Here is a 10436-nt window from a genome sequence, read left to right on the forward strand (position 1 = left end):
AAAAGGAGCACGAACTGAGACTACTCCTTATGCATTAATGTTTGGGCAAGATGCAGTGCTCCCTATGGATATCCATAGCATGATTTTGAATTAATCTGCACCATAAATGAGTTTTGCAGGACAAACGATATCGGGGAAAAAAAGAGTATACACAAATTATGATAGATTGTGGGATGTTGTGATAGGCTTGTTATTAATACGATAATGTATGTTACATGAGCTTAAAATAAATGTTGATAAGAGAATGATTAACCCCTTTGCTACAATTGTATAATCAAACAATAGCATCTATAACCCAATTTAAAATTTGTGGTTGACTTCAAAGAATGAACTACTTTATAATAAATCAGATGATCACTCAGAACAATTGTAGAATCAAAGAATAGCATCTATAACCCAATTTAAAATTTGGTGTTTGAAGTGCTTAACACGCTTATGCTACAAAAAGCATCCTAAGTAAAACTCTTTTATAGAATCCAACACCAACCCATCATAACTTGATGATTACTCAAAACACTGAACGCAAAAATCAAAACTAGAAGCTAGCCACATTTTATTTCCCAGGACTGTCGACAAACAATAGCAATTCTTTCCAATACTGGGTAAATGTCCTAGCAAGGCAGCAACCACCTTTATTATTTCCTTAAGAGGGTGTAAAGGTAGTGTAGGAAATTAAGTAAGGTTTATTAAGATAATTTTTAATTTAAAAAGTAAATACAGAGTGTTTTCAGTATATAAGGTGTAATCAACAAAATGTGGGTGTTAACACTAGTACAAAAACATGTTTGCTCGACGCAGCAAATTTCGTCGTGCAAAGTACGTTTGCGCGACGCCAAACAGACAACGTCACGCAAACAGACTTTGCGCAACGACACTCTGCGCGACGAAGGCTGGCGTCGCGCAAAGCTGTTTTGTGCGACGTATGTTCACCTTCGTCGAGTAAAACAGCTTTGCGGTACGCCAGCCTTCGTTGTGCAAAGTGTCATTGCACAAAGCCTGTTTGCGCGACGTTTTCTGCGTTGCGCAAGTTTTTGGCGCCAAACCAAGATGCTTTACCATTTTTTTCCCAACTTTGCGTGACGCAAGTGCACCTACGTAGCGCAAAACATCTTTGCACGACGTAGGTGCACCTGCGTTGCGCAAAGTTTTTTTTTTTTTCCTTTTGCTTTTCTTTTGGGGTTCTTGCATTGAATTTTTCTTTGTGGTATCCACTTCTGTAAATGTTTTATATTGATGATCGAATTAGTCTATTGTATTCATATAAGATTAAGGAGTGTAGCTATAAAAAATCATAAAAATTGAAGTTAAAATAACCGTTAAATTGTGATTTTTCGTTTATCGCTGTTGAAAATGTTTGTCCCGTTACTTGATATTTGAAAGTGTGTTTTTTGGCGTAAGCGATCTCGAAGTATATACAAACAAGTTTGACTGTTGGATCATTGAAACAAGTTTCATACAATGTGTTTCCCATCAAAACGATAGATTTACTAACACTTAGAGTTTTTTTATACTTTCATTAAGTATAACATAAGATTTTGTGGTATCCACTTGTGTAAATGTCTTAAATCGATGATCGAATTAGTTCATAAGCAAAAAAAGAAAAAAAAACACACTTTGCACGACGTAGGTACACATGCTTCGCGCAAAGTTGTTTTGCGCGACGTAGGTGTACCTACGTCGCGCAAAGTGTTTTTTTTTTTTTCCTTTTGCTTTTCTTTTAGGTTTCTTGCATTGCTTTTTTCTTTTGTGGTATCCACTTGTGTAAATGCTTTAAATTGACGATCGAATTAGTCCATTGTATTCATATAAGGTTAAGGAGTGTGTCTATAAAAAATCATAAAAATCGGAGTTAAAATAGCAGTTAAATCGTGATTTTTTGTTTATCACCGTCGAAAAGGTTTGTCCCGTTACATAATCTCTGAATGTTTATTTTTTGCAATTTTTGGCATATGCAATCTCGAAGCATATACAAACAAGTTTGACGGTTAGATCGTTGAAACTAGTTTCATAAAATGCGTATCGCATCAAAACAATAGATTCACTAACACTTGGAGTTTATCTATACTTTCATTAAGTATAACATAAGATTTTGTGGTATCCAATAGTGTAAATATTTTAAATTGACGATCGAATTAATTCATTGTATTCATATGGGATCAAGGAGTGTAGCTGTAAAAAATCATCAAAATCGAAGTTAAAACTACCGTTAAATCATGATTTTTCGTTTATAACTGTCGAAAAGTTTTGTCCCGTTACTTGATTTCTGAATGTTTGTTTTTTGCCATTTTTTGCGTATGCGATCTCGAATTATGTACAAACAAGTTTGACGGTTGAATCATTGAAATTAGTTTCGTAGAATGCGTATCCTATCAAAACAATAGATTCACTAACACTAGAGTTTATTTATACTTTCAATAAGTATAACATAAGATTTTATAGTATCTGTTAGTATAAATATTTTAAATTGACGATCGAATTATTTCCTTGTATTCATATTGGATCAAAGAGTGTAGCTGTAAATAATCATCAAAATCGGAGTTAAAATAACCGTTAAATCGTGATTTTTCGTTTATAATCGTCTAAAAGTTTTGTCCCGTTACTTGATCTCTGAATGTTTTTTTTTTACCATTTTTGGCGTATACGATCTCGAAGTATATACAAACACGTTTGACGGTTGGATCGTTGAAATTAGTTTTGTAGAATGCGTATCCCATCAAAAGGATAGATTCACTAACACTTAGAGTTTATTGCTAATTTCATTGAGTATAACATAATATTTTGTGGTATCCATTAATGTAAATATTTTAAATTGACTATCAAATTAGTTCATTGTATTCATATTAGATCAAGGAGTGTAGCTATAAAAAAATCATCAAAGTCAAAGTTAAAATAACCGTTAAATCGTGATTTTTCGTTTATAACCGTCGAAAAGGTTTGTCCCGTTACTTGATCTTTGAATGTTTGTTTTTTTCTATTTTTGGCGTACGTGATCTTGAAGTATATACAAACAAGTTTGACGGTTTGATCATTGGAACTAGTTTCGTACAATGCGTATCCCATTAAAACAATATATTCACTAACACTTGGAGTTTATTTAAACTTTCATTAAGTATAACATTTGATTTTGTGGTATCCACTAGTGTAAATATTTTAAATTGAAGATCAAATTGGTTTATTGTATTCATAGAGGATCAAGGAGTGTAGTTGTAAAAAATCATCAAAATCGAAGTTAAAAAAACCTTTAAATCGTGATTTTTCGTTTATAACCGTCGAAAGGGTTTGTCCCGTTACTTGATCTTTGAATGTTTCTTTTTTTTTTCGATTTTTGGCATACACGATCTCGAAGTATATATACAAACAAGTTTGACGGTTGGATCGTTGAAACTAATTTCGTACGATGCGTATCCCATCAAGTTCAATGGTATATATATTAAGTAGCTTTAAATTTATTATTGTAGGTCGGATCAGGTTTTTGTTAGAAAAATATATTATTGTGGGTTTTATTTAAAAAAAAATTGAATTTGAAGGAAGTAAAATCATATTTTCAGTAAATTTTATAAATATTTAAAAAAAAAAAAAAATATATATATATATATATATAGCTTTCGCGACGCCACAATGAGTCATTGCGCAAAACCACTTTGCGCGACGCCATAATGTATACCTGCGTCATGCAAGTTCTTAAAATTTGGCCGTGCAATTGTAGTTAATAGGCGTTTTTTTTTTAATTTTCCTAAATTTGGACAAACTTTTCCCCCACAGCCGGTCTCTCTCTTCCCTCTCGCTCATCTCACCCCCTTTCTCACTCCGGAGCCTTCCTCCGGTCTCTCTTCCTTTTTTCTCACTCGGTCCCTCTTTTCCTTCTCGCTCATCTCGCCCTGTCTCTCACTTCGTAGCCTTCCCCCTTATCCTTCCTCCTCACCATCTCCTCATCCTCTTGATGAGGAAGGTGGTGAAGACGCAGTGCAAGACTGAGGAGGTAGAGCCTGGAAAGTTCGTCAGGAAGTGCAAGAAGACCGAGCAGCTTCTTAGGGACTGCACCGGCCGGTAAATCCCAATCTCTCTCATTCTCTCTATCGATTTCTCCATTTCCCTAAAACCCAATGGAAAATTGGGAATATTTTATCTAGGGTTTCTATGAATTATTGGAAATTGCCTGATGGTGTCACTTTGATTTTGTCATATCGTTTTGAAATTGGCCTGTGATGTTTTGATATTGTATCGTTATTGAAATTGGCCTGTGATGTTTTGATGTTTTGAAAGCTCTGTTTTTCGGGCTTGTTGATGCCAACTATACACTTTGAGCCTTTTTTTATACATGATTTCTGAATTTTTTTTGTTGATTTGGGTTTTTAAACGATTGGGTGATTGGAAAGGCAACAGATTAGAGTCTCTAATTCGCTTGTTTCGATAGCGTAATTAGTGCTGTATGTTGCCGATTAGAAGATGAGAACTGAGATTCTGGCATTTGCCTTTTACTTGCAAAAGGTTTATGCATTCAGATGTTCCCACATCCAAATTAAAAATTCAAGTTGTTTGTCAGGAAGAATATTCAATGGGGACGTCTCCAGGCCGACGAGCACACAGCTCCCCAAGAGGTTGGCGCCGGTTGATATTGTCTGTCGGGCTTCTGTTTATTAGCTGGCTATAAGAGAAGGACAGAGTTAATTCTGAAATGTGCATTTGTGGGGCCTTAAGTGTAGGCCTTGAGGCTCATAATCAAAATTAACTTTAAGTGTTAAGGCGTGCCACTGCCATCTTTAGCATGACAGATGTAAAACATATGTTTAGTTTAATTTGTATATGCTCGAGAGACCAAGTTAGCTATGAAATGTGCCTTTATGGGGCCTTAGGTGTAGGCCTTAAGGCTCGCAATCAAAACTTAACCAAGTACTCGAACATATAGTGGTTGTTTCTTTGTTGCAGAAGTATTACAACTGTTATACTTTAATCACCCGAGCCTGAAGAGCAGAACGAACCCAGATAGGTGCCTTTGTAGGGCCTTAGGTATAGGCCTTGAGGCTTCCCATTAGAATTAATTCTATACTCAAGCGCTCTATGGCAATCATAATATAACGGAGGTAAAACTAAGAAATTGGTTGATTACTTGCACCTCAAGTAACTTCGGACTTCTTGTTATCAAGGATTGTCATGGATTGGTTAAGTCTACATAAAGTTCTTTTTTACGCCTTGAGACCAAGGACTTTTGATTGATAAATCCTGTATGCCCGAAAGGTTAGAACTTAGATCTGGTCAAGCTATGAGTGCGGATTCCAACTTTACTTTTATATGGTTGGGCACCATTGAACTGACCAGAATCAAGAACCAAAAAGCCTTTTAATCATCAACTTGCTAGAAATAACTTGAATACAGATGGAAGTATACATCATATTACTAGATTTATGAATAAAAAGATAGAACAAAGAGGGTCGGGCAAGGTTTCACCTTGTCGGCAAGGCTAAACGTCTTGCAACTTCCTATCTTTGTGATTTACAAAGGGTTTGAGAGCTAGAAGGGGGGATTGGGAGATGAGTTTACAGGAGGGAATCGTTACTACATCAAGATTCAGACAAGGTAGCAAAGCTTTTACAAAGGTTTTTTGTGAAGGTTGATCTTGAAAATGATGAAGGCTTGGTGCTGACTACAGCTTCGTATGCATATCTGGCTTGAGCAGAGTTTATGTATTTGTTTGTTTGATTGAGTGTCCTTATCTCTGATTTCTCTTTCCCTTTTTATAGATGATTTGGCTTAGCTGCATGCAGCATTAATCTTGCCCAAATGTAGCTGAAGAGTAGTGACTCATCAGCTTTTTACTTGTATTGCCATTGTAAAGTACTTTTAGGCTGATTAGCTGGCTAGTCTACACCACTTGACTTCTAGGTAGGTGAGCAAGTGGCTCAAGTGATCAGCACTTAGTCGGGAAAATGGTTTTTTCCTTCTTCTAGGCTTCAGCTTGGCCTTAGGCTTCCTTCCTTCTGGACCTTCTTCTGGGTTAACCTCATTTTGAGCCTAAAGTTCAAGTTTTAACCCAAACAGTGCCCCCTTCAATTAATATTCAGGCTGGTATTCCAGGCGCCAATATTGATTGAATAGCCGCATGCGCATGTGCGCCTACTCTCGGAACTTGTGTCTTCTGGACATGATTAATGCAATCTCACGTTTCTTGCCCTTCCCGCGACCTTTGAGCTATCCTCTGATGTTTCTATAAATTCCGGCTTAAATCTTCATTTTTGAAGCCAAAAGCTTCTTATGCCCAACCAACAGATCATCTTCAACCTTCCCCTTTATCTCCCTTGTGCGTTTCTGCCTTCTAAGTTTTCTTCTAAGACTAGGGAAATGGGTTCATTATGACTCATGTAGAGTTTACTAAAACGTGAGAAAAAGGATTTTCATCAAATAACTACTATCTCCAACACCTTTAGTCAGACACCCTGCTATCCCCAACACATTTGATCAGGTGGTTTCCTCGTTTTGAGCTTGTTTGAACTTTTACAAGTTTGGTTAAGGGATCACCATCCTGGTAGTTGCCCCCGATAAGTCGGACTTTACCATCATACCTGGTAGTTCGCATTGAGGGTCCTTTACCAGGCTTATCTTGGCCGTACAACCTGATCACCTGATCGGGTTTTGTCCATGAAAACACCAGAAGACTGGTCGAGACACCACTACAACTAGAAGAATCGAGCATAGCACATTGAAGCTGAATCCGATGTAAATATCACCAATTTGTCGAAATGAATAAAACATCATTTTAACAACTTTTATCTTTCTATCTTCTTGAATGGTTGATGAATAATCACTGCACTCCGGCACCCCGAAGCCTGCTTTATCTTACATCTTCCTCAATATAACAATCTCTAACATCCCATAATTTAGGACAGGACTTCTTTAAGAATTTGACATTGATTGGATGTTTATGCCAATTTCCTTCGATGTCCGCCAAGTAGTATCCTTCCTTGTCTAATACTTGGCTAACAATGAAAGGACATTCCCATGTCGGGCTCCATTTCCCAAAGCCCCTAAGCTGAGCTCCTAAAGGGATGACTGCCTTCCATACTAAATCTCTTTCCTTGACAAACTTCAGCTTTACATTTTTGTTATAAGCTCGGGCAACAGCTCTCTTCCTTTCCTGAATCTGGTTCAAGACCTCAATTCGAGCTACATCTAAGTCTTCAATCCCTTGACACATGGCTTCTATGTACTCTTCACTGTGTAACCCAAATTGATTTTGAATTCTGAAAGACCTTACATTGATTTCCATGGGAAGAACCGCATCTTGCCCGAAAGTTAAAGCATAAGAGTTGTCCCTGTTCCTGCCCTCTTAGAGGTTCGGTATGCCCACAAAGTATTTCCTAGCTTTTCATGCCACTTTTCCAGACTATCTGTCACCATTCTTTTGATAATGTTTATCAAAATCTTGTTGCTGGCCTCTACCTGGCCATTTGACTAAGGGTAGTAAGAACTGGATTGGACCATCTTTATTTTGTATTTGTTTGCAAATTCTTCAACTTCTTTTGAAATAAAAGATGGCCCACGATCCGTGACAATAGTTTCGGGCACCCCAAACCTGTGCAGAATCTTGGTCTCAATAAATTTCTTAATTGTAGCTGAGGTTACAGTCTTTACGGCCAAGGCTTCTACCCATTTGGTGAAGTAATCTGTTGCCACAATTCTGAAAGTATGCCCCTTGCTAGAAGCTGGATAAATCTGCCCGATGAAGTCCATTGCCCACCCTCTGAAGGGCCAAGGCTTGACCACTGGATTTAAAGGTACTGAAGGCACATGTTGGAAGGGTCCATACTTTTGACATTCTTTACAGCCTCGAGCATAGGACTTGCAATCTTTTTCTACGTTGGGCCAGAAATACCCGTACCTCCTAAGCAACCACCTCATCTTCATTCCAGCTTGATGTGCCCCGCATACTCCTTCATGTACTTCGGCCATTACTCTCATAGATTCCTCTTGGCCTAGGCATTTCAATAGTAGCCCATCCGGAGTTTTCCTTAGCAGGTTCTCCGCCCATAAGACATACTTGGTTGTTTGTTGTCTATTCTTCTTGCTTGTGGGTAAAGAATGATCTTTCAAATGATGAATGATAGGCGATCTCCAGTCTTCCATCTTGGTTTCTAGAACCATTACATCTAGACTGAATCCCCTTTCTAAGATAGAATGAAGATTTCTTCTTTGAATTTCAACATCTACTCCATACTTCTTTTCCTGGATTGGTACTCCTAATGTTATTTATGCCATCTCGTTGGCCGCCAGATTGAATCCCCTGGGGACATGATTAACTGATATATTCGAATCCCAGTAGCTCAACAATTGTGTGGCTGCCAAATAATACCCAGCCATGGTGATATGTATGCGCTTGTATTCTCCATTTAGCTGTTTTATTACTAACTCTGAATCACCAAACACCTCTACCTCCATTGCCCCCATATTTATCATGATTTCCAAGCTAATTATTAAGGCTTCATATTCTGCCTGATTGTTGGTGTTCCCTTGGTAATCTAGGAGAAACGAGTAATAATGGTGAACCCCTTGAGGATTTATGATGACAATCCCAGCTCCAGAAGCCTTCTGAATGCAAGAACCATCAAAATACAGCTTCCAATGAGTAATCCAGAGGCCGGTTACTCTTTTTATTTCTTGTTGGACCCACTCTTCTTTGCCCGAGATGTCCTTGCCTGGTGGGATCCAAACACTAGTCACCTCCAGGGTCCCATGAATATTGATAATCTCATCTTGAGACTCTTGATGCTCTGTCAAGAAGTCGGTAATTACTTGGCCCTTGATCGCCATTTGGGGTACATATTGAAAGATGAACTCTGATAATGCTAGAATCCACTTCCCAATCCTTCCTGTTAGCATTGGTTTTGATAGCATATACTTTATCAGATCTGTTTTGGCAATGATATGCATGTGACAAGGTAACATGTAATGTCTCAACTTACTAGCAATGAAATACAGAGCTAGGCATAATTTTTCGACTGGGGAGTATCTTGTTTCTACCTCTGCCAAAATTCTATTGAGGTAGTACACCGCCTATTCTTTCCCGCCTTCATTGTTTTGGGCTAGTAAACTCCCGATTGATTTTTCTGAAGCAGAGATATATAGCTTTAAGGGTTTTCCCTTTTGAGGTGGTACCAACACTGGTGGAGAAGTCAAATAGGCTTTGATGCTGTCAAAAGCCTTTTGGTGTGGTGGTCCCCACTCAAAATTTTATTTATCCTTCAGTCTTAGCAGATGAGTCAGCGGCTGGATCTTGCTTGCTAAATTGGCAATGAATCTCCTTAAGAAATTAATTTTGCCTAGCAGCCTCTGAAGTTGTACCTTGTTGGTGGGCAAAGGTGACTCCATTATTGCCCGAGACTTGTTCTTGTCCACTTCTACACCTCTTTGATAAACCAGGAATTCCAAGAAGTTACCCGCTCTCACTCCAAACGCGCACTTCTTTGGATTCATTTTTAGTTTATGGATCCTCATCCTTGTCAAAGCTTGTCTGAGGTTTGTCAGATGCTGCTCTTCTGTTTTAGATTTCACTACGATGTCATCGATGTACACCTCTATGTTCTGGCCAATCAAATCATGAAAGATGGCATTCATTGCCCTTTGGTAGATTGCACCAGCATTCTTGAGCCCGAATGGCATGACTAGATATTCATATGCCCCTACATGTCCGGGACACCTAAAAGCTGTTTGGTGTATATCTTCTTGAGCCATCTTTATTTGATTATACCTAGCATTTCCATCCATAAAAGATAAAACTTTGTGTTTTGCCACTGCATCTATGGATAGATCAGCCATGGGTATGGGATATTCATCTTTTGGTGTATTGCCATTAATATTTCTATAATCAACACAACATCGTACTGCTTTTGTTATAGCTTTGAAAACGGGTACAATGTTGGCCAACCACTCCTCATATTTGGCAGGTCTAATAAATCCAGCTTTTACTAGTCTTTCAATTTCTTCTTTGACATTTTCTTCTATTTCTTTTGACATCCTTCGTGGTGCTTGTTTACTTGATGGGCATTCTGTGTTCCACCAAGGTTGAATCTAAACCTGGCATCTTAATATAATGCCAAGCAAAACAATCTTTAAATTCTTGCAGAAGACAAACAATCTTTGCCTGATCATTAGTCTCTAACAAGCCACTGATTTGTATAGGTCTTGGATCTCTTTATGTTCCCAAATCAATGACTTCCAAAAGATCCTGAACTTCTGGTGGTGGCTTGTCAGGTTCTGCGCACAAAAATTAGACTAACTCCGGGCTTTCGGGCAAGTCGTCTGGCCCATCCAAGTTATATGTGCACTCGACCATTCGTATGGCCGCATCCAATTCTTCTCCGCAAAGCTCTTCTCTGCTTTTATCCTGGCTGGTCGGAGTTCCTAGCTGCCATTTCTGCTCTTCTTTTTCTAAGAGCTCCCTTTTT

Source organism: Malus sylvestris, chromosome 17, assembly GCF_916048215.2.
Source record: "Malus sylvestris chromosome 17, drMalSylv7.2, whole genome shotgun sequence".
NCBI lineage: Eukaryota > Viridiplantae > Streptophyta > Magnoliopsida > Rosales > Rosaceae > Malus > Malus sylvestris.